General features: G+C 35.2%; 3 long non-coding RNA genes and 1 pseudogene across 4 annotated transcripts; 1 reads left to right on the top strand and 3 right to left on the bottom strand.

The window, feature by feature from the left end:
• Window positions 1-1,055: 1,055 nt before the first annotated feature.
• Window positions 1,056-14,478, bottom strand: LOC147843463 (uncharacterized). Its single transcript, XR_015493578.1, has 3 exons — window positions 10,876-14,478; window positions 9,439-10,755; window positions 1,056-1,282 (listed from the first exon to the last, which is right to left on the bottom strand). It is a non-coding gene; the product is annotated as an uncharacterized LOC147843463 (long non-coding RNA).
• Window positions 1,280-6,275, bottom strand: LOC147843465 (uncharacterized). Its single transcript, XR_015493497.2, has 3 exons — window positions 5,776-6,275; window positions 1,733-3,545; window positions 1,280-1,669 (listed from the first exon to the last, which is right to left on the bottom strand). It is a non-coding gene; the product is annotated as an uncharacterized LOC147843465 (long non-coding RNA).
• Window positions 6,309-7,814, bottom strand: LOC147843464 (uncharacterized). The gene is made up of 2 exons (XR_015493514.1): window positions 7,548-7,814; window positions 6,309-6,553 (listed from the first exon to the last, which is right to left on the bottom strand). It is a non-coding gene; the product is annotated as an uncharacterized LOC147843464 (long non-coding RNA).
• On the top strand, window positions 12,912-18,658 carry LOC147843462 (uncharacterized; annotated as a pseudogene). The gene is made up of 4 exons (XR_015493491.1): window positions 12,912-15,630; window positions 15,771-16,187; window positions 16,432-16,498; window positions 18,535-18,658. The product of XR_015493491.1 is annotated as an uncharacterized LOC147843462 (transcript).
• Window positions 18,659-18,798: the final 140 nt, after the last annotated feature.

Here is an 18,798-nt window from a genome sequence, read left to right as displayed (position 1 = left end):
TTTTTGTATTGTGACACAGTTCCTAGAGAAACTGAATAGGCTCGTTTGACTTGGCCAAAATCTGCGCAGAATGGATCACCGGTGATCACCGCAAGATGCATGCCGGTTAGAAATGTGTCCGCCTTGCCTTCGCCTCGCTCTGATGTCACGCTGACGTGCGCCAAAAAACTCTCGCGATCGCGAGGCGGGTACCTCAGAGCAGTCGGCCGCAGTTGCTCTCAAAAGACTGCGTTACCAAAAGCATGATGGGAAACGACTGGCTGACGACACAGCTTAATGCTGATTGGATGAGACTGACACATTACACTTTATTATCTTGTTTTACTAAGGTTTATACCTGGATTTGTTTAATACCTTTTTTTGTATTTTCGTTGATAATTAAAAAAAAAGTCATAAAGAGCATTAAATATGGTTATTTATTTAGATTTACACGCAAACAAAAACAAAACACACCTTTGTAAAACATAACGTGACCTATCCAATATAACTAAATGTAGCTAATAAATCATTAGGATGTGTGTGTGCTGTATTTTATTTCTCTCTCAGTTTTAAGTCCTGTTTGTTGTCATTTTCACTTTTTGTATGTTTGTGTGAATTTTGTATAGTAATTTTTATGCAGCGTTATTCAATGAAAGTCAATCCAATATATACACATATTCAGACATACAAAGGTAATCAGACTGTTTTGTCATTATGCCTCATCTTTGTGTGGTTTCATATGAGAAGTGAAAAAGGTGTAGTAAACAAGACACACACACATATGTATATATATATATATATATATATATATATATATATATATATATATATATATATATATATATATATATATATATATGTGTGTGTGTATGTGTATGTATGTGAAGTCAAAAGTAATGTTTAATAGACCAAGAATATTTTCACAGTTTTTCCTACAGTCTAATAGTTTTTATTCTGGAGAAAGTTTTGGGCTGTTTATTTTAGTCTGGCTGGAGTAATATCAGTTTATATAAACCTAGTAAGCATGTCAATGTAATTAACCCCCTAAGAATTTATTTGTCAAACAAACATTTGTCATGACCCGTCACTCAAAAGCATCTATGGCTACTTCATTTATAATGTAGCCAAATTAGGTTTCTTGAACGTTTTCTTGCTGTATAAGCTGTTTATTTTGTTATTCTTTTAACGTTTGTTGAATATACAGAATTACATTTTAAATACACCCTTTTAGTTAATAAGCTGTTCATCTTCTGTAATTCTGAACCATTTTTTTTGTAAAAACTGTGATATTTCTATTGCATCCCTTACAGAAATTTCACATGAGTTTCACATGTGAAATTCACATGTGATCACATGTGCATGTGAAATTGCACATGTGAAATTTTACATGTGAAACACACAAACCACATGTGAAATGCACATGGGATCACATGGGAAAATGTGTGTATTTGGAACGCTTTTGTGTGAATTCACATGTGATCACATGGGAAAACGTGTGTATTTGGAACGACTTTGTGTGAATATTCATGTGAACCACATGTGATCACATGGGAAAACGTGTGTATTTGGAACGCTTTTGTGTGAATTCACATGTGATCACATGGGAAAACGTGTGTATTTGGAACGATTTCGTGTGAATTTTCATGTGAACCACATGTGATCACATGGGAAAAGGCGTGTATTTGGAACGCTTTCGTGTGAATTTTCATGTGAACCACATGTGATCACATGGGAAAACGTGTGTATTTGGAACGCTTTCGTGTGAATTCACATGTGATCACATGGGAAACGTGTGTATTTGGAACGCTTTTGTGTGAATTCACATGTGATCACATGGGAAAACGTGTGTATTTGGAACGATTTCGTGTGAATTTTCATGTGAACCACATGTGATCACATGGGAAAACGTGTGTATTTGGAACGCTTTCGTGTGAATTCACATGTGATCACATGGGAAAACGTGTGTGTTTGGAACGCTTTCGTGTGAATTCACATGTGATCACATGGGAAAACGTGTGTATTTGGAACGCTTTGTGTGAATTCACATGTGATCACATGGGAAAACGTGTGTATTTGGAACGCTTTCGTGTGAATTTACATGTGATCACATGGGAAAACGTGTGTATTTGGAACGCTTTCGTGTGAATTTACATGTGATCACATGGGAAAACGTGTGTATTTGGAACGCTTTCTTGTGAATTCACATGTGATCACATGGGAAAACGTGTGTATTTGGAACGATATCGTGTGAATTTTCATGTGAACCACATGTGATCACATGGGAAAACGTGTGTATTTGGAACGATTTCGTGTGACTTTTCATGTGAACCACATGTGATCACATGGGAAAACGTGTGTATTTGGAACGCTTTCGTGTGAATTTTCATGTGAACCACATGTGATCACATGGGAAAACGTGTGTATTTGGAACGCTTTCTTGTGAATTCACATGTGATCACATGGGAAAACGTGTGTATTTGGAACGATATCGTGTGAATTTTCATGTGAACCACATGTGATCACATGGGAAAACGTGTGTATTTGGAACGATTTCGTGTGACTTTTCATGTGAACCACATGTGATCACATGGGAAAACGTGTGTATTTGGAACGATTTCGTGTGAATTTTCATGTGAACCACATGTGATCACATGGGAAAACGTGTGTATTTGGAACGCTTTTGTGTGAATTCACATGTGATCACATGGGAAAACGTGTGTATTTGGAACGATTTCGTGTGAATTTTCATGTGAACCACATGTGATCACATGGGAAAACGTGTGTATTTGGAACGCTTTTGTGTGAATTCACATGTGATCACATGGGAAAACGTGTGTATTTTAACGTTTTTGTGTGAATTCACATGTGATCACATGGGAAAACGTGTGTATTTGGAACGATTTCGTGTGAATTTTCATGTGAACCACATGTGATCACATGGGAAAACCTGTGAATTTTAACGTTTTTGTGTGAATTCACATGTGAACTACATGTGCATTCACAAGTGATCACATGGGAAAATGTTTGTATTTAGAATTTTGATGGTGAGCATTGAAACATGCGTTCCCATGTAAAAATCTCTTGTGGCTTTTCTCTTGTGTACTTCACACAATAAAATTTGTGCATTAGTGTGAACAAAAATTATTCTTAAACTTAAATATAAATACAAACAATTTATTGTCAATTATATAAAATCACAACAATTATTTACTGAAATACCTTGAGGGGAAAACTGTCACTAATATAATGTGAATACAAAAGGGGCCACATGGTAGCTCTGTGGTCATCACTGTTGCCTCAAAGCAAGAAGGTCACTGGTTCGAGTCTCAGGTGTGCCAGGTGTGGAGTTTGCATGTTCACCCCATGTTTGCGTGGGTTTCCTTCGGGTGCTCTGGTCAATTCTGCATATGAGAGCATCTGGTGAAAAAAGCATGTACCACAGTAATTGCTAGTTCATTCTGCTGTGATGACCCGTGATGAAAAGGGAAAGAAAAGCCAAGGGAAAGTGAGTTTTGCTTTTGACGAGTTTGTCCTTTTGGTTCATGTTAATGACTTGATCTTGTAATCTGTAAGAAAAAAATACAAAACTTATTTTTAATAAAAGAAACTACCAAATGCTCAAATGCATACACGTGAATGCAAAATGAATTCATAGTATTTAGATCACATTTTTTCACATTAGCAGAAATAGGTAGTACTGAAGTACAAACTTTGTTACTTTACTTAAGTAGATATGTCTAGTGTCAGTATTATACTCCACTGTTAACGTTTTCTGAAATATTTTTCTTTTACTTCTTACATTTGAATACAAATCTACTCCTTACATTTTTAAATCAGGCTCGTTACTTTCGCTTTAATGTGCTTTGTGGAGCAGACGTAGCTTTAGTATAATGCAAAAAATATGTAGTCAAATACATTTAGTTTTTTTATTTTATCAAAAGAAAAAAACTGAAATATGTTTTGAAAAAAAATTAGGTTTTAAATTTAAGACATTTATTAGTTATAAATATATAGGCCTACAGAATTATATTCAAGAGTATACAAACAAGTATGACAGCTGCTGTTCTTAACAGCTATAGTGTTTTGTGTTCAGCTGATGATACACATGGCTCGAAATTAACCTTTTTTTCTTGGTAGCACCGGTGCTCCTAACTTCAAAAATTTGGATGCACCAGACAAAATTTAGTCGCACCCACTGACAAATATGAGCACCGTTACTAAACGTTTTATGTTAACAGATTCCAATATATATTACCACTCTAATCACAACTAACAAATAAACAAAAATCTGCATGCGCTCACTGGCCCTGCATGCACTGCTTGACGTGAATGAGATGAACTGAATTAACTATAATAACTGTGCTGTTCTTATGGGTGGTGTCTGATACTGCACAGATGCTATTGACATATAACTTATTATTTGCATACGTCACCCTAATATATAACGGTCTTTTCATGAACTGCAATATTAGTTTCATCTCAGTGAATGCATGCTCTTTAGCGATGGTGACTGCAGTATCAGTCGCACGATTAACAGCATTGTGATGATTAAATAACGGATTAAATAACGGTTGAACATTCATTCATTTTTTTCCGGCTTAGTCCCTTTTTTAATTCGGAGTCGCCAACTTATCCAGCATCTGTTTTACGCAGCAGATGCCCTTCCAGCTGCAACCCATCTCTGGAAAACATTCATACACACCCAATCACACGAATACACTACGGACAATTTAGCCTGCCCAATTCACCTATACTGCATATCTTTGGACTGTGGGGGAAAACGGAGCACCCGAAGGAAACCCACACGAATACAGGGAGAACAAATAAACTTCACGTTAGAACATCTCGTGCTTAAAATGTGTAGATTAAGTGGCAAACACTGTTACCTAAAAACTCCATCCCACCAGTTTTACAGTGAATGCTATAATCATTTTCAAAGCGGACTTTGAGCACTAGATGTCTTTTATCGACTCTTCGAAAAGTGTAAATGCTGGATTGACATTCTCCACATAATGACTAATCAGATGTGCCATGATTTGTAACTGTAGATGGTTTCTAAAACTAAATCTATCAGTGTTGTTTTCATTCTCTCTTATCCAGACCTTTGCATTTTTGCAGCTGTAGCTCCCTGTCATCGGAAATGAGTGATTGACAGCTGATATTAACCAATCCATTCGCATTCTGTTCTAGCGCAATTGGCCAATAAAAAAAGCTTGAAGACGGGCTTTGCTTAGTGCAGCAAGTTGACGTGTTAACTGTTATAAACTATTCTTTAGTGCTGCGTTTGGTGTTTTTAGGTGTAAAGATGCTTGCGTGAATGCCTCCTAATTCCGCGCATGTGGTGAACATTTTTCTGTGAAAACAACAATTTTATGCACTCGCATAAATGCTGCCAAATACATTTTGAGGTCGCAAAGATAAAACTTTGGGCGCATATGCGACCAAAACAGTCGCAATTTCAAGCCCTGTAGGATGATGTTGCTTGGCTACTTTGCAGCTAAAAATTGGCAACAACTTTTTTTACAAAAAAAAAAAATTTGAAATGTAAGTAATTTTGTATAAATGTATGCATTTTGTGAGGTGTAGTTACCACCATGAAACTAAAACAGATATTAGTAATGAATACTTTTTACTTAAGTACATATTTCAGGCTGTACTTATTTACTTTTACTTGAGTAGAAAAGTCTAGTCCGTAGTTCAACTTTTACCAGAGTATCTGTACTTCTACTTGAGTAAAGGATGCATGTACATTTGCCATCTCTACGCATTAGAGATAGCAAACGCTATAAAAGTTACCTGTTAAGACATTAACTTTGTGCAATGGAAGTGCTCCTTACTAGCCTCTGTATTGGGTGTATTTTCTCTTTTCAGACACTGATTGACTGCCCGTTTTCACTCCCTCTCCCAAAGTGATGTAAACGATTACCTATCAGGAAACATCAGATGTTAAAAACAGAAAAAACTGTATACAGGGTGATTCAAAAGGAATCCCACAAATTTGAAAATCGAAAACTCTGCAAAGAAGAAAAGGGGAGCTAAGCTCTTTCTGTCGTCGATTTAAGGAAGCTCTGAAGTTTCATTTGGTTACTCATTAGGTCGCTAGGAGAGCTGTTGTCATCATGTTTCTTTGATTAAATACAGATTTTCAAAGTTGTGTTATTCTTTTTGAATCACCCTGCAGTCACAGACTGTTAACTGCTATAAAACAAAGTACCTATAAGGAATCTGTAGACTAAGAAGGTACAACTAGTGGCTAGTGGCTAAAAAGATTTTGCTTTAATAATATATAAATATATATATATATATATATATATATATATATATATATATTTTTTTTTTTTTTTTTTTCTTTAATAAGAAATACCTTCTAGGCAATCAAAATACAAACTTAGACTATGGTACAAAAAAAAAAAGGCAAAACTGTATAATTGAGACAACTGTCGACTTCCTTGAATTGTAGCATTGTCCTTTGAAGATGGTTAAGTCTCCAATGTGTCAGGCTTCTTCTTTAAAATAACCATCATCTTTATATTTCCCAAGCTGTACTTTTTAAACCCCTGCACATCATTGATTTCTGTACAAAAAGCAAAGAGAAACAATCAACCACTGTGACAGATTTTTGTAACACCAATATTAGTCTATAATATCTAATCTTAAAACTTTATTAATACAAGTAGAGAGAGAGAAAGAGAGAGAGAGAGAGAGAGAAAGAAAAGAGAGTCAGACAAAACTAAAAATGATATCATATCTATGTTCATTAACATCTTACACATATTAATCCTGTATGCTATAATCTTCATAAAAAGTAAGATTAAGTTAACATGCAATAATGAAGATTGAATTAAAGTTTTGTATCACAGGGATAAATGAAGTTTTACAATAAATTAGAAATTAACTTTACATTGTGAAACGTATTATAAATCAATTTTAAAAATTGGTTTTAGTGTATTTTAAAGAAAGTACATGCAGCCACACGTCTTTCAATATTGTTTAAATAATCTTACCATCTAAAACTTTTAAATGCTAGTGTATCTCAATAAAAAGATAAGTTAAACAAAATATAAACCAATGTTTCTGGAAAGGATGGACAAGCCTTTAAAATAATGACAGATCTACAGAACTGTTATTAAGTACTTTTGAAATGAAATACATAAAATAAACAAGTAGCTTCTGCTTACCTTAATATCTATTATTGTATCTATTCCATTATTTACATTTAGGACATTTCAATTTAAAACCAAGCACAATAGTCATTTAGATCAGGTTTATAAAACCCTATTCAATTAAATTTTAGTTAATGTGTTAAAAGAGAATTCTGGATTAATACAAATTAATACATCACTAATACAGTTGCATCAATTACAACATTTGCAGTGTTTTAGGCAAGTGAATGAGCTCGGATATCTTTTGGCGCGCGTTTGACTGGTATCACTGGCTTGGTCAAATATTCTGAACATATTCTCTTTTTTGTTGTTGTACTTGCAGAACCAACTGTTAAGGTTACGTTAAGTTTCTCTACACATCCTAAATTATAAAGTTGTGAGGACAGTATATGAATATGCACTTACCGCTGAATTATACAGCTGAAGATGATAAGGTCAAAATGGTCCAGCTTCTCAAAAAAACGTAGCCCTCTCTTTTGTCCTTTGACCGTGACTTTTTATTTTAACTGTGGTACGTTAGTGTTCATATGTGAATGGCATTTACAGTTAATATATCAACAAACACGTATTTTATCTTCATTTCGCGACCGAAATAAGGAGACAAAACGGACAAAAGATTGCTAAACGACCGTTAAGAAACTGCGTTTGTTTGTGAATCCTTGTTGTCAGGACAACGCGCGCGTTGCCGCGAATGCTCTTCTGTGATGAACGCGCGCGCAAGTTCACCCCAGTTGCGTAAGAGTGCCTCGTGGTCGCATAATTCAAAAGCAAAATCGCAAAATGTGTGAGTACGCATTTAAAGCGAGCGCCTTCTGTCTTCTTCGTGCTCGAGAAAGAGTAGTATAAGTTACTGTAGCTTGTAACTGCTTCATTTAAAAGGGTTAAAAAAAGACTCGACTCTAGGAATCGAATCCTGTCTTGGAGTCGACTCCGGCACTACGTCCATTGAGGGTCGAGGAATCGACTCTTTTGAAGTCAACTCTCAATTCCCTACAGACTGATTCAGAAATCCATTTATTTTTTGCCATTGTACTCATGTACACAATACTAAATCTCATTACATTTTTACTTTTTATAAATCATGTTTTTTGAACCCAAGAAACAACATAAAACTTTATATTTAAAAATTACTAAAACAGAATTATCATTGCAAATAAACTCTTCAAATTCTATTTAAGTTACTTGTTTCCAAAACATCCCTGAATAAAAGTACAAAAACATGTAGCAAGTACAGCACAGCATTGCCACAGCATTGGGAAATTGGATATTAGATTATATCTCAGCACAATGCACAAGTGTAGTAAAGTTGTACATGAATATACTGCAAATTGTACTGTTGTTGATGTAATTTTATTAGAATTTTATAGTTCATTATTTTGCAGTTGCACATAATTTTACCTCATTTATCCTCCTTTATAATGCTGTTATACTGCAGTTTTGCACTTATTCACGGTATAGTGTTGGTCATCATGAAATATGGTTTTCAGATGATGATGTTTTTCACATGTGGGTTCATGTGATCATTATGCTGTCCACATGTGGACAGCATAATTTTACATGTTGTCCACATTTGGTCACATTGACTTCAGATGTGGTCAAAGGTGATCACATGTGGCCCTATGAACTTCACATGTTGTCCACATGTGGCCACATGAATTTCACATGTTGTCCACGTGGTCACATAAACTTCACATGTGGTCACATGAACACATGTGGTCGTGAGCTTCACATGTGGTCACATAAACTTCACATGTGGTCACATGAACACATGTAATCGTGAGCTTCACATGTGGTCACATTAACTTCACATGTGGTAACATGAACTTCAAATATGGCCACACGAACTTCACATGTGGCCACATGAATTTCACATGTTGTCCACGTGGTCACATAAACTTCACATGTGGTCACATGAACACATGTGGTCGTGAGCTTCACATGTGGTCACATAAACTTCACATGTGGTCACATGAACACATGTAATCGTGAGCTTCACATGTGGTCACATTAACTTCACATGTGGTAACATGAACTTCAAATATGGCCACACGAACTTCACATGTGGCCACATGAACTTCACATGTTGTCCACCTGTGGTCACATAAACTTCACATGTGGCCATGTGTGATCACATAAACTTCACATGTGGCCACATGAACTTCACATGTTGTCCACATGTGGTCACATAAACTTCACATGTGGTCATGTGTGATCACATGTTGTCACATGTGATCACATGTGGTCACATGTGATCACATGTGAAATTCATGTGACTTTTCTGTAAGGGTATATCCACTCCCATATTAAAAATACTATAGTAATGTATACTGTAGTGCTTTTGAACCATGTTATAAAATAGCCTATTTAAATTGTATAGTTGCTCTGGTATCACAACAACTATAAACACAACCCAATACTGAAAAAGCATGTTCAAAATGCAATAATATTTACTATAAATCACCATAGTATTTTTTCATGAGGTCATTCGTCTGCGATAAAAAACGCGAACGAGATCTCCGCCACTGGTGACGTTTCCAGGTGGCTAAACAGCGAGATTCAGCAGGTGTCCGACTTCTGATGTAATTTTTGAGCCCTCCTCTTACTGCACACGCCTGCTCTCGTTTACAATGCAGTCAAGGCGAGGCGCACCTCAAGCGAGCCTAATATTAAATGACACAACAGTGGGCGTGGCTTGTTTTTTGTACTGCGAGCTGATTGGATGTAGTAAAGTAGGCATTTCATTTAGTAAGATTGGGAAAAGTGTTTGGCCAAAGATATTACAACCTAACAGACACATCCTGCTCACCATTTCTGCTTAGTGTCAAAACTGACAGTTGGAGCAGCGTGGTTAAATATGTTAGTCATCCCCAATTCATAAGATATACGTAATCTGACAATTTAACAGAAAAACAAACAGGAAGTGCATTTTTGTATTTCAATTAAGATTTTAAGGGCAAACAAGTTTTGTTTTTTAATGACATGCACAGATAAATAGTTCACCACAACACTAGCAATGTGAGCTAACAAAATCATACGGTTAATTTTGTCATAAGTTAACGGGGACTTTAAAATTAACAGAGACTCACTCACTAACAGTATGATTCTTTAAGAGAAATGGAAACACAGATCAAATTATTTATTGATATAATACATGCTTTATACAGCAAATAAGTGTTGCTAGAATACAAGCACAAGATGCTAAACTACATGCTTAGCACTTTCCCATAGAAAACCATTCTAAAGTAAACACTAAACATTCAGTTACAATATCTTACTCCAAATGTTTACAATTTGTTACTTTAATCAGTTCATGACAAGGGTTACAAAGCATGTTTACAAACATCTGCTTTATAATAAACTACAGTAAGTGCTAACAGAGTACAGTTAATAAATAATCATGTTGCATTTCAGTAACACACTAATAAAAAATATACATATGTGTTTCCATGACATAAATGACCAGGTATTATTTCTGCTATAAATATGGCAATAAATAAATGCGGTGGGGCTGGATGGTATGATGTATATATCATTACCGTGGAATCAAATGTGTACTGAAAAAGAGTTTTCTATTCTGTTTATATTTCGAAATGTAGGTGTAGTTAGCTCACGTCTAGCATGCGTAAGGCTGAGAAAGACTCTCTGGCAGTGTTGTCAATTGCTTTATATTTGGGCTGCTCGATATTGGAAAAATCTGACATTGCATTTTTTTTTTTGTATTGCTGCGATATACATTGCGATAGGAATATAATTTCACCAGATGATTTGAATAGCTATATTTGGAAAGCTTTAATTAATTTAAATCGACTTGGATGAACAAGACTTTTTCTATGCAGTTCATCTGCATAAATTATAACAAATTACAAGCAATAATAAATAAATAAACAGTGCTTTATGCTTTTCTGGGGAGTGGAACAGTATTCAAGTACAGAAACAAAACAATCAAATGTAAAATAACATGGTCATCATTGGATAAATAATGTCAAATTTTGATAATATCTTTATCTTTTAATCATTATTAAAATTAATCCTGCATTGTGACTATTGCAAATACGCACATTGCGATATCGATGCTCAAACAATATATTGTTCATCACTACTTTATATTTTCAACAAAAAGGATCACAAAGTTTATTCATTCAAATTTTTATACAAGAAATGTAATATTTGTATTTTAAAGGGGAAAACAACAGTTTATTTCCTTAAAGTGTTTACATGTTTGTAATTTCATTTTTGAGTTATTTACTTGGGATATATTTTATTTTGTGATAAGATGTTACTTGAGAAATGTTTATAATAATAATAATAATAAGGTTTGACCATAAAACTGTGAAATGTGAGATACAGTGGAATTTGTTGTTCATCTGAAGTCATGTTTTATTTACAAAATACACCAGAGATGTTAATGTCTGTTAACTTTACCAGGTAATGATCATCATTTTTGTCATGAAGACTCCTGCTCCGCACCAGAGCCAATGCCTTCCACTGATTGACCAATGGTTCCTGTTCCTGGTTTACCTGTCGCTGGTCAGAAAGAGCAGGATCTGAGGGATTGTCTCAACATCCATCAGTCCACTCTCAGCGGGATTAGAAACACTTGGGTCAGTTTATTTATTTAATTTACTTGGCGCAGTTGGAATTTGGATGTCTCCTAAGGACATTAAAGCCACGATGACAAGTGTGTGTTCGGCAAGAAGACTTACACCTAGTTATCATTAGCTGTGTTTCCATCCAAAGAGATTTATCCACAAAACTGGAATATTGCATAAGACATTTATGAATAAAGCACTGTTTCCATCTAAGAGAACAAAACTGGTCACTTCCTGATAAACCGGCACCAAATATAAAAAAGAAAAATGGAATTTGCTGTGGTAGGAGAAGACACTGTGGTCCTTTCTCTTATATAATAAATGACTTGCGCCTGGAGATAATGATACTGAACCAGTCTAAGGATGAACTTTGGCTGAATGATTTTAGAATGGCCAAAACAACATTTCAGATGCTCTACATTGTGGTCGGTCCACTTGTTTGCCTAATGCTGTACCATCACTCCTAGTTATCTCATAATCTGTTAAAACAAAATTACATGACTTTCTTTGATGCGCATGTTGGAATTTATTTCAGTAAATGTCTTTCCATCATAGTTGGATGATTCAATTTAGCATTTTAATTCTATGTTTGACATAATCTCAACTGAAACATGGAGAGAGGGTGGGAAAGATTAGACAAAAAAAACAATCAGCCAATATTGTATTTATATCAATATCACATATCACAGCTCTGCCAGTGAGGGTGGTTGAGCTCAAGCGCATCAAATGAAAAGCAAATGGTAAGCGTCTTGAAAATGGCGGGTTATGTCAGATACTAGAGAGCATTTGAATGATCAAGATTTGATGAGAAACTGAAGTATGAGGTGATGGGGAAAAAATCATTGATCCAATTAGACGAAAGTGAGAAACTGCAAGCTTTGGATGCTTATATCAGTTTTATATCTTCTAAAGACAAATTCTGTCACTCGCTGACATGTAAAAAATATATTTTAATTTCACATTATCTTCAAAGCAACAGTCACCAAAATGACACAATTAGGATCAAAGCCTAAGGGCCCTATCACACATTCAGCGCAATAAGGTGCAAGGTGTGTATGGCGTGATTAGTTGCTATTTTCAGATCAGCACAACTGTAATTTTCATGCTTTGCACCACGTTGTTTAAATAGCAAATCCATTTGTGCCACTTTGTGGACTCATGGGTGTTCTGGTCTAAAAATGTGGTGTGTTAAGGCGTATTGTTGGCGCATTGCTATTTTGAGGAACTGAAATAGGCCACGCTATTGACCAGATGAATGCTGGTTTAAAGTCCTGTGCAGAGCGTTAGCTAAAGTTAAAGAGTAAAAGTAAAGCAAAGAGAAATTAAAGAGGCCGACTGGAGGAGGCTCAGTCTTCATCCTCGAACAGATGATCTGTCTAACTGTTTTCTCACTAGTGAAGCGTTTAGTTTTTCCACTTACAAAGTCCACCATGTATATAGAAAATGAGCCATGGTGCAACACAGCTGACTCTTACTATACGTTCACACCGAAAGCATCAAGAGCGTCAAAGGTCGCTTTGGGCGCCCTGGTGACAACGCTGTCTGCCTTCACCTTTGGCGGCAAGAGCGTCAAAATTCGCTACATTGATCTTGTATTTAAAGGGGCCGTTGCAGCATATCAGTCACATTCCCACATAAAACATGCTTTCAAGCGTGAAAATGTTGCACACTTTTTATCAAATTTATTTAACAATGGAAGATCAAGTTGCATGTGGTGTGGCTTTGCTGCACTTAATTATCTAATGTGTCCATATGTCTGAAATATTCTGAAGCAGCAATACTGTTTTGTGCTGAGATTCCCGCTTTTTTAAGGAAAAATATATATAACATTAATTCACATGAGTAACTCACCAGTAACTTTTTAATGTATGTTCCTGTGAGAAAACATTGCAAATAATTGGAAATCCAGTGACCGCAATAATCAAACCCGTGGAAACAACTGTGGTCAGAACCAAAGTTCACTGTGGCTGTGTTCTCTGGACTGCTCTCGTGCGGCAGACTTCTACATTCTGATTGCTTGCTGCCGAACCACATCATAGCTCATTACCAAAAAGTTAACTTGATTTCAACTCTCTTCGACGCCCACACCGGTGAAGGCGCTCTGCACTATTCCTCGCCGCCGGCTCTCATTGAAAATGAATGAATTCCGGCTACTTTGGCGCTGTCGCCGCTTTCGGTGTGAACATACGGTTAAAGATGAGACTCTGATTGGTTTAATGCACATTTTGCTGAAAACACACCCATAACTCATGAAAAGAATAAGCACAACCCTGTCGGACCATGCGCCAGAGCACAGAACATATTTTCCTGTCCTTAAAATAGCAAAATTGGATTCGGACATGGTCTTAATGCTTTTGTTCCATGCACTTTAGACTTTATGCTTAGATTGATAAAATAGAGACCTTTAAGGGGCAGTTTCAAAGAGTTATAAAATAATTTTGTATGGTATTTTGAGCTGAAACGTCACATACACACCCCAGGGTCATCGGAGACTTATTTTAGATCTTGTAAAAAGGGGCATAATACTGTAGGTCCCGTAACATTGTTATTTCAGACTGGGTCTCTGCTTCATCAGTGTCTGGGTGATTGCCTGTCACTGTGGACCAGTAGTTGACATGTCCAAACACTACTTTATTTCCAATACGAGGCACAGAGAGACAACTCATTTGTATTTAAGGCACATACACAGAAACAACACTTTTTAATCTGACAAAACAACTGACATTTTCAACAGTTTAAAACAAAAACAATGTATATAAATAAAGATATGTAGAGTATTTAAAGCTGAAATTTCACAGACACATTCTGGGGACACCAAAAATAAAATAAGTGAATAATAGGTGCCCTTTAAATGATTAGTTCACTTCCAGAATAAAACGTTACAGATAATGTACTCACCTCCTGACAGTGTGCCACTGCAATAGACACATTTCATGGTTATTAAGGCTGATGAGTCGTCAATAAATGATGATCAATTAAGGGAATTTATAATATCAGGCATCACATACAGCATTGCTCATATTGAGCAGTTCTATCACTTTAAACACTGGGTCGGTAATGTGCAATGCTTTAAAATGTGCAGTTTTATTCTGAAACAGGAAGACAATGGTCAGTTTCAGCATCTTGAATGGGGTGGGACATATCAAATACCAGAAGAGCATTTGATTGGTCAGCAGATGTGATGAGCATCTGAAGTTTGAGGTGTCATCAAATAATTTCTTGTTTCATTTTGCTGGAAATGGCAAATCCTAAAAAAGTATTTACATTTTTTTAAGAAAATGACCAATCATCATGCTAGGCAGGCGAGGCAGTGGTGCAGTAGGTAGTGCTGTCGCCTCACTGCAAGAAGGTCGCTGGTTCGAACCTCGGCTCAGTTGGGGTTTCTGTGTGGAGTTTGCATGTTTTCCCTGCCTTTGTGTGGGTTTCCTCCGGGTGCTCCAGTTTCCCCTACAGTCCAAAGACATGAGGTACAGGTGAATTGGGTAGGCTAAATTGTCCGTAGTGTATGAGTGTGTGTGTGAATGTGTGTGTGGATGTTTCCCAGAGATGGGTTGCAGCTGGAAGGGCATCCGCTGCGTAAAAACTTGGCACTGTACTAAAATGTTGTGTGTTGTAAATGTATCTGATCATGGGACATAACAGATACAACTATAGTGACTGTGATGATGAAAATTTATTTGGAAAAAAGAGACTGGAAAAGAAAGGCAGAATGGAGGATCTTTCAGAAATTGATGCAGCACCGCAAGTACCATCACCACCAATGACTATGGCAGAATCCTTAAGAACACCATCAAGATGCACAGTTACTTTACGTTCCAGTACCCCTAGGAACATTTACAGTCCTTGTTCCAGTGCAGTTGGAGATCAAGACAGAACTTATTGCAACTCGTCATGTCTTTGTAAGAATTCAAAACATCAGTAAATTTGTAAAGGCTTAATGCAGCTAGAAAGTAAAGATTAACTAGAGAACAACAGCAGTATCTATCCCACTGTTGAGATATATGAGATGTTATACTAATTCATTATTTGTGTTTTTTAGCATTACTGACTGAACTTATAAAATCACAAGAGGTCATAAAGCAGCAACTGGACCTGATTCTCAAAAATCAGCAAAAACAAAGCAGTACTCTGCAGCGGGATGAAACTCCAGATGCAAGCACATTTGACCTTCCTTTGTCCAATTTATTTGATTTAGAAAAGCTTGAACATCAACTAAAGGAGCAGCCCGAACAAAGAAAGAAAGTGGTAAGTTCAAGCTCTTTTGTATTTTTTTTTTATTTTAATTTATTTTTTGTTTGTTAGTTTATTTTACTTATTGGTAGGTTTTCCACTAAAGAAGCAGTGTGGCGTATCCTAGGAAAGCTTTTGGTCAACTCCTTGGCTAAACAAATGAACTGGAGTGGGGCAAACCAAAAAGTGGCTTTTCGTGCACTCACCCTAAGGACTGTCGTAGTCAGTAAGTTGATTTTAAATATACATTTCAATACATTTAGAGGCTGTTATTCATCTGTGCCAAAATACCTTTTATGCAGAATGTGCATTTAAATCATTAACCAGAGGAACAAAGAATCTTTATATAATGTGATTTTAAGCCCCATTTAGGTTGTACTTATGTGAGAGCAAACATGAATCTGTTTTTTTTTTTCCATTAACATTTGTACTTGTTCACAACAAATCATCTGTTTATCTTTTAATCACAGATGCAGTGAGGACAAATGTCCATACCAACAGCGCCACTGATGAAGAGGTGGAGAAATACATCACAAGGTGGCTACAACTTGCTCCTGATAGGGTTGATGGAAGGAAGGAAAGAGAGCAGCTAATGTGTCAAATGTCTAAATCACTTTATTTTTTTAAATTATGTTATTTTATAACAACATTTTAAGTGTATTAAGATGTTCCCTGATACTTGGGCAATTTGTTTCTTTCACTTTCTCTCTATATATAGAGAAAGTATATTCATGCTATATTCATATATATTAGCTATATATATTCATGCTATTTCTTTATATATACAAACATATATATATATATATATATATATATATATATATATATATATATATATATATATATATATATATATATATATATATATATATATATATATATATTATACTATATTTGCTATTTCTTAAACTGGTTTCTGTTCAGGTTTTTTATAAAAAAAAATAGCTGTTTTAAGATGTCTTGTGCAATTTCATAGATTTTTACATGGGTATTTTAAGTTGTTTCCTTTTTTTAATTTTGTGCAGTTTCTAAGCTTTTTTTTACAGTCTATTTGGAAACTTTTGTGCATGTGCAATTTCAGAATTTTTAAAAAATCTTCCTGTTTACTTAAATTTGTTTATAATGTGTCATTATTCTGCAGCTTCATTGTTATTGCTTTATTGAAATTTTTAATCCTTGAGCAGTACAACATGTATTCAATTTTATTATTATTTGTTTAATACTTGTTTAATCAATAAATGTTTTTTGTTATTTATTGTGTCCTTTGTTTGATTATTTGCAATGTAGAACATGTATGCTGTTTGCAATTTATTCAAAGGTTAAACGCTTATTTACTGTTATATCAACACAAATGGTCTATAAGTTGTGACTATATTGTTCTCTGGTGACTTAAACTGTATTTACACACACACACACACATAAATAAATATAAATTAGAGACACAGCTTAGATACCGATTGAGGGACGTAAACAACAACAATGGTTCTCATTCTTTCCTGGATTACATTTTTAATTAGCTCCCAGGAATCCAAAAAGGTCCACATATTGATTTTATAATGGAAGTCGTTTTAACATTAAGATATGATTAAATTGCCATTGCTTATATACTTAAAAGATGGCGTTACAGGGACCCAAATCCTAACAGAATTATTATTATTATTATTATATTCTACAGTGCTTCACGGAAATAATGCACTGCACGTTTAATCACGGTAATTGCATTTGGTGGCGCGGTGGCGTTGCTGTGGTTACTATAATCAGTGACGTTCTAAAAAAGAATGTGTTCGAAAAGCCGTCGATGACGTTGAGAAAGTGTGAGCTGCATTAAGTGTCTAACCATCGCTGACATTAGCGGTATGTAAAGATCTTTCTAAAAGTATCATTTTAAGTTGTTATATTTGGTTGTTTCTACGTGCTTTTGGTGACGGACAAAGATTTGACTATTTCTCTGTCTAGTTAGACTGTGGATTGTACTGAATGTTGGTTGGAATGTGAGATTGCCTTCTTAACTTATTTTGGCGACTTGTCAATTTTAGGCATTTGAATATATCTATTTTTCTAGTTTGTGTATTCTGTTGTCTTCTTTAGCAGCTTATTCATTATCGTAGAATGATTTTTGTTATGTTGTCAAGTTGGTAAACCGATAGATAAAACATTTTTGTTTGTTTGTATGCTTCATTTGTATATTGCTATTTAAAATTTGCAGATTGTTATTTGTTATATCATCAGATTAATTGATCTGTTATAATGTATTTGTATGCTGTCAGCTTTAACACATATTCCATATTACTGCTGTATTTATTTACTGTTTTATTTAATTGTAATTTATGTCGGCGGCCTGTTCAACATTTGTAGCTTTTGATTGTTATTTCTTTTATTTACAGCTTTACTAATTATTGTAACACATTTATTTATTATAAGTTCATAGATTGTCATCTAGTAGAGTATTTACTTATAGCTGCGAAATATTAGTTAGAACAGAATCAGACTGGAGACAATGGTAGATGAAACCTTCAAAGAATGGTGTTAAGTTTAATTAAGGACTTGACATCTTTTTTAATTGTATTTTGCAGATCAGAAGGGACCACATGGAGAAAAAAAAGGAAAATTACACACCACAGCAACGACTGGAAATGGAAAAACAGATGGACGGCTGCATCGATGGAAGTCCTTCCAGGATGAAAGGGGTGTTGTTAAGTATAGATAAGTGGTTCTCAAACCTTTTCACTTTAGAAAGAATTTGTCTCTCGAAGTACGACCTATGCCTATATAAAATGTGTTTAAATTAAGTTAATTAAAATCATTACCATTCGTAAAAAGTAAAAAAATAAAATAAA

The sequence above is a fragment of the Danio rerio genome, chromosome 6 (assembly GCF_052040795.2).
Source record: "Danio rerio strain M-AB ecotype USA chromosome 6, GRCz13ab, whole genome shotgun sequence".
Taxonomy (NCBI): Eukaryota; Metazoa; Chordata; class Actinopteri; order Cypriniformes; family Danionidae; genus Danio; species Danio rerio.
This window is presented reverse-complemented; position numbering and strand designations above follow the sequence as displayed.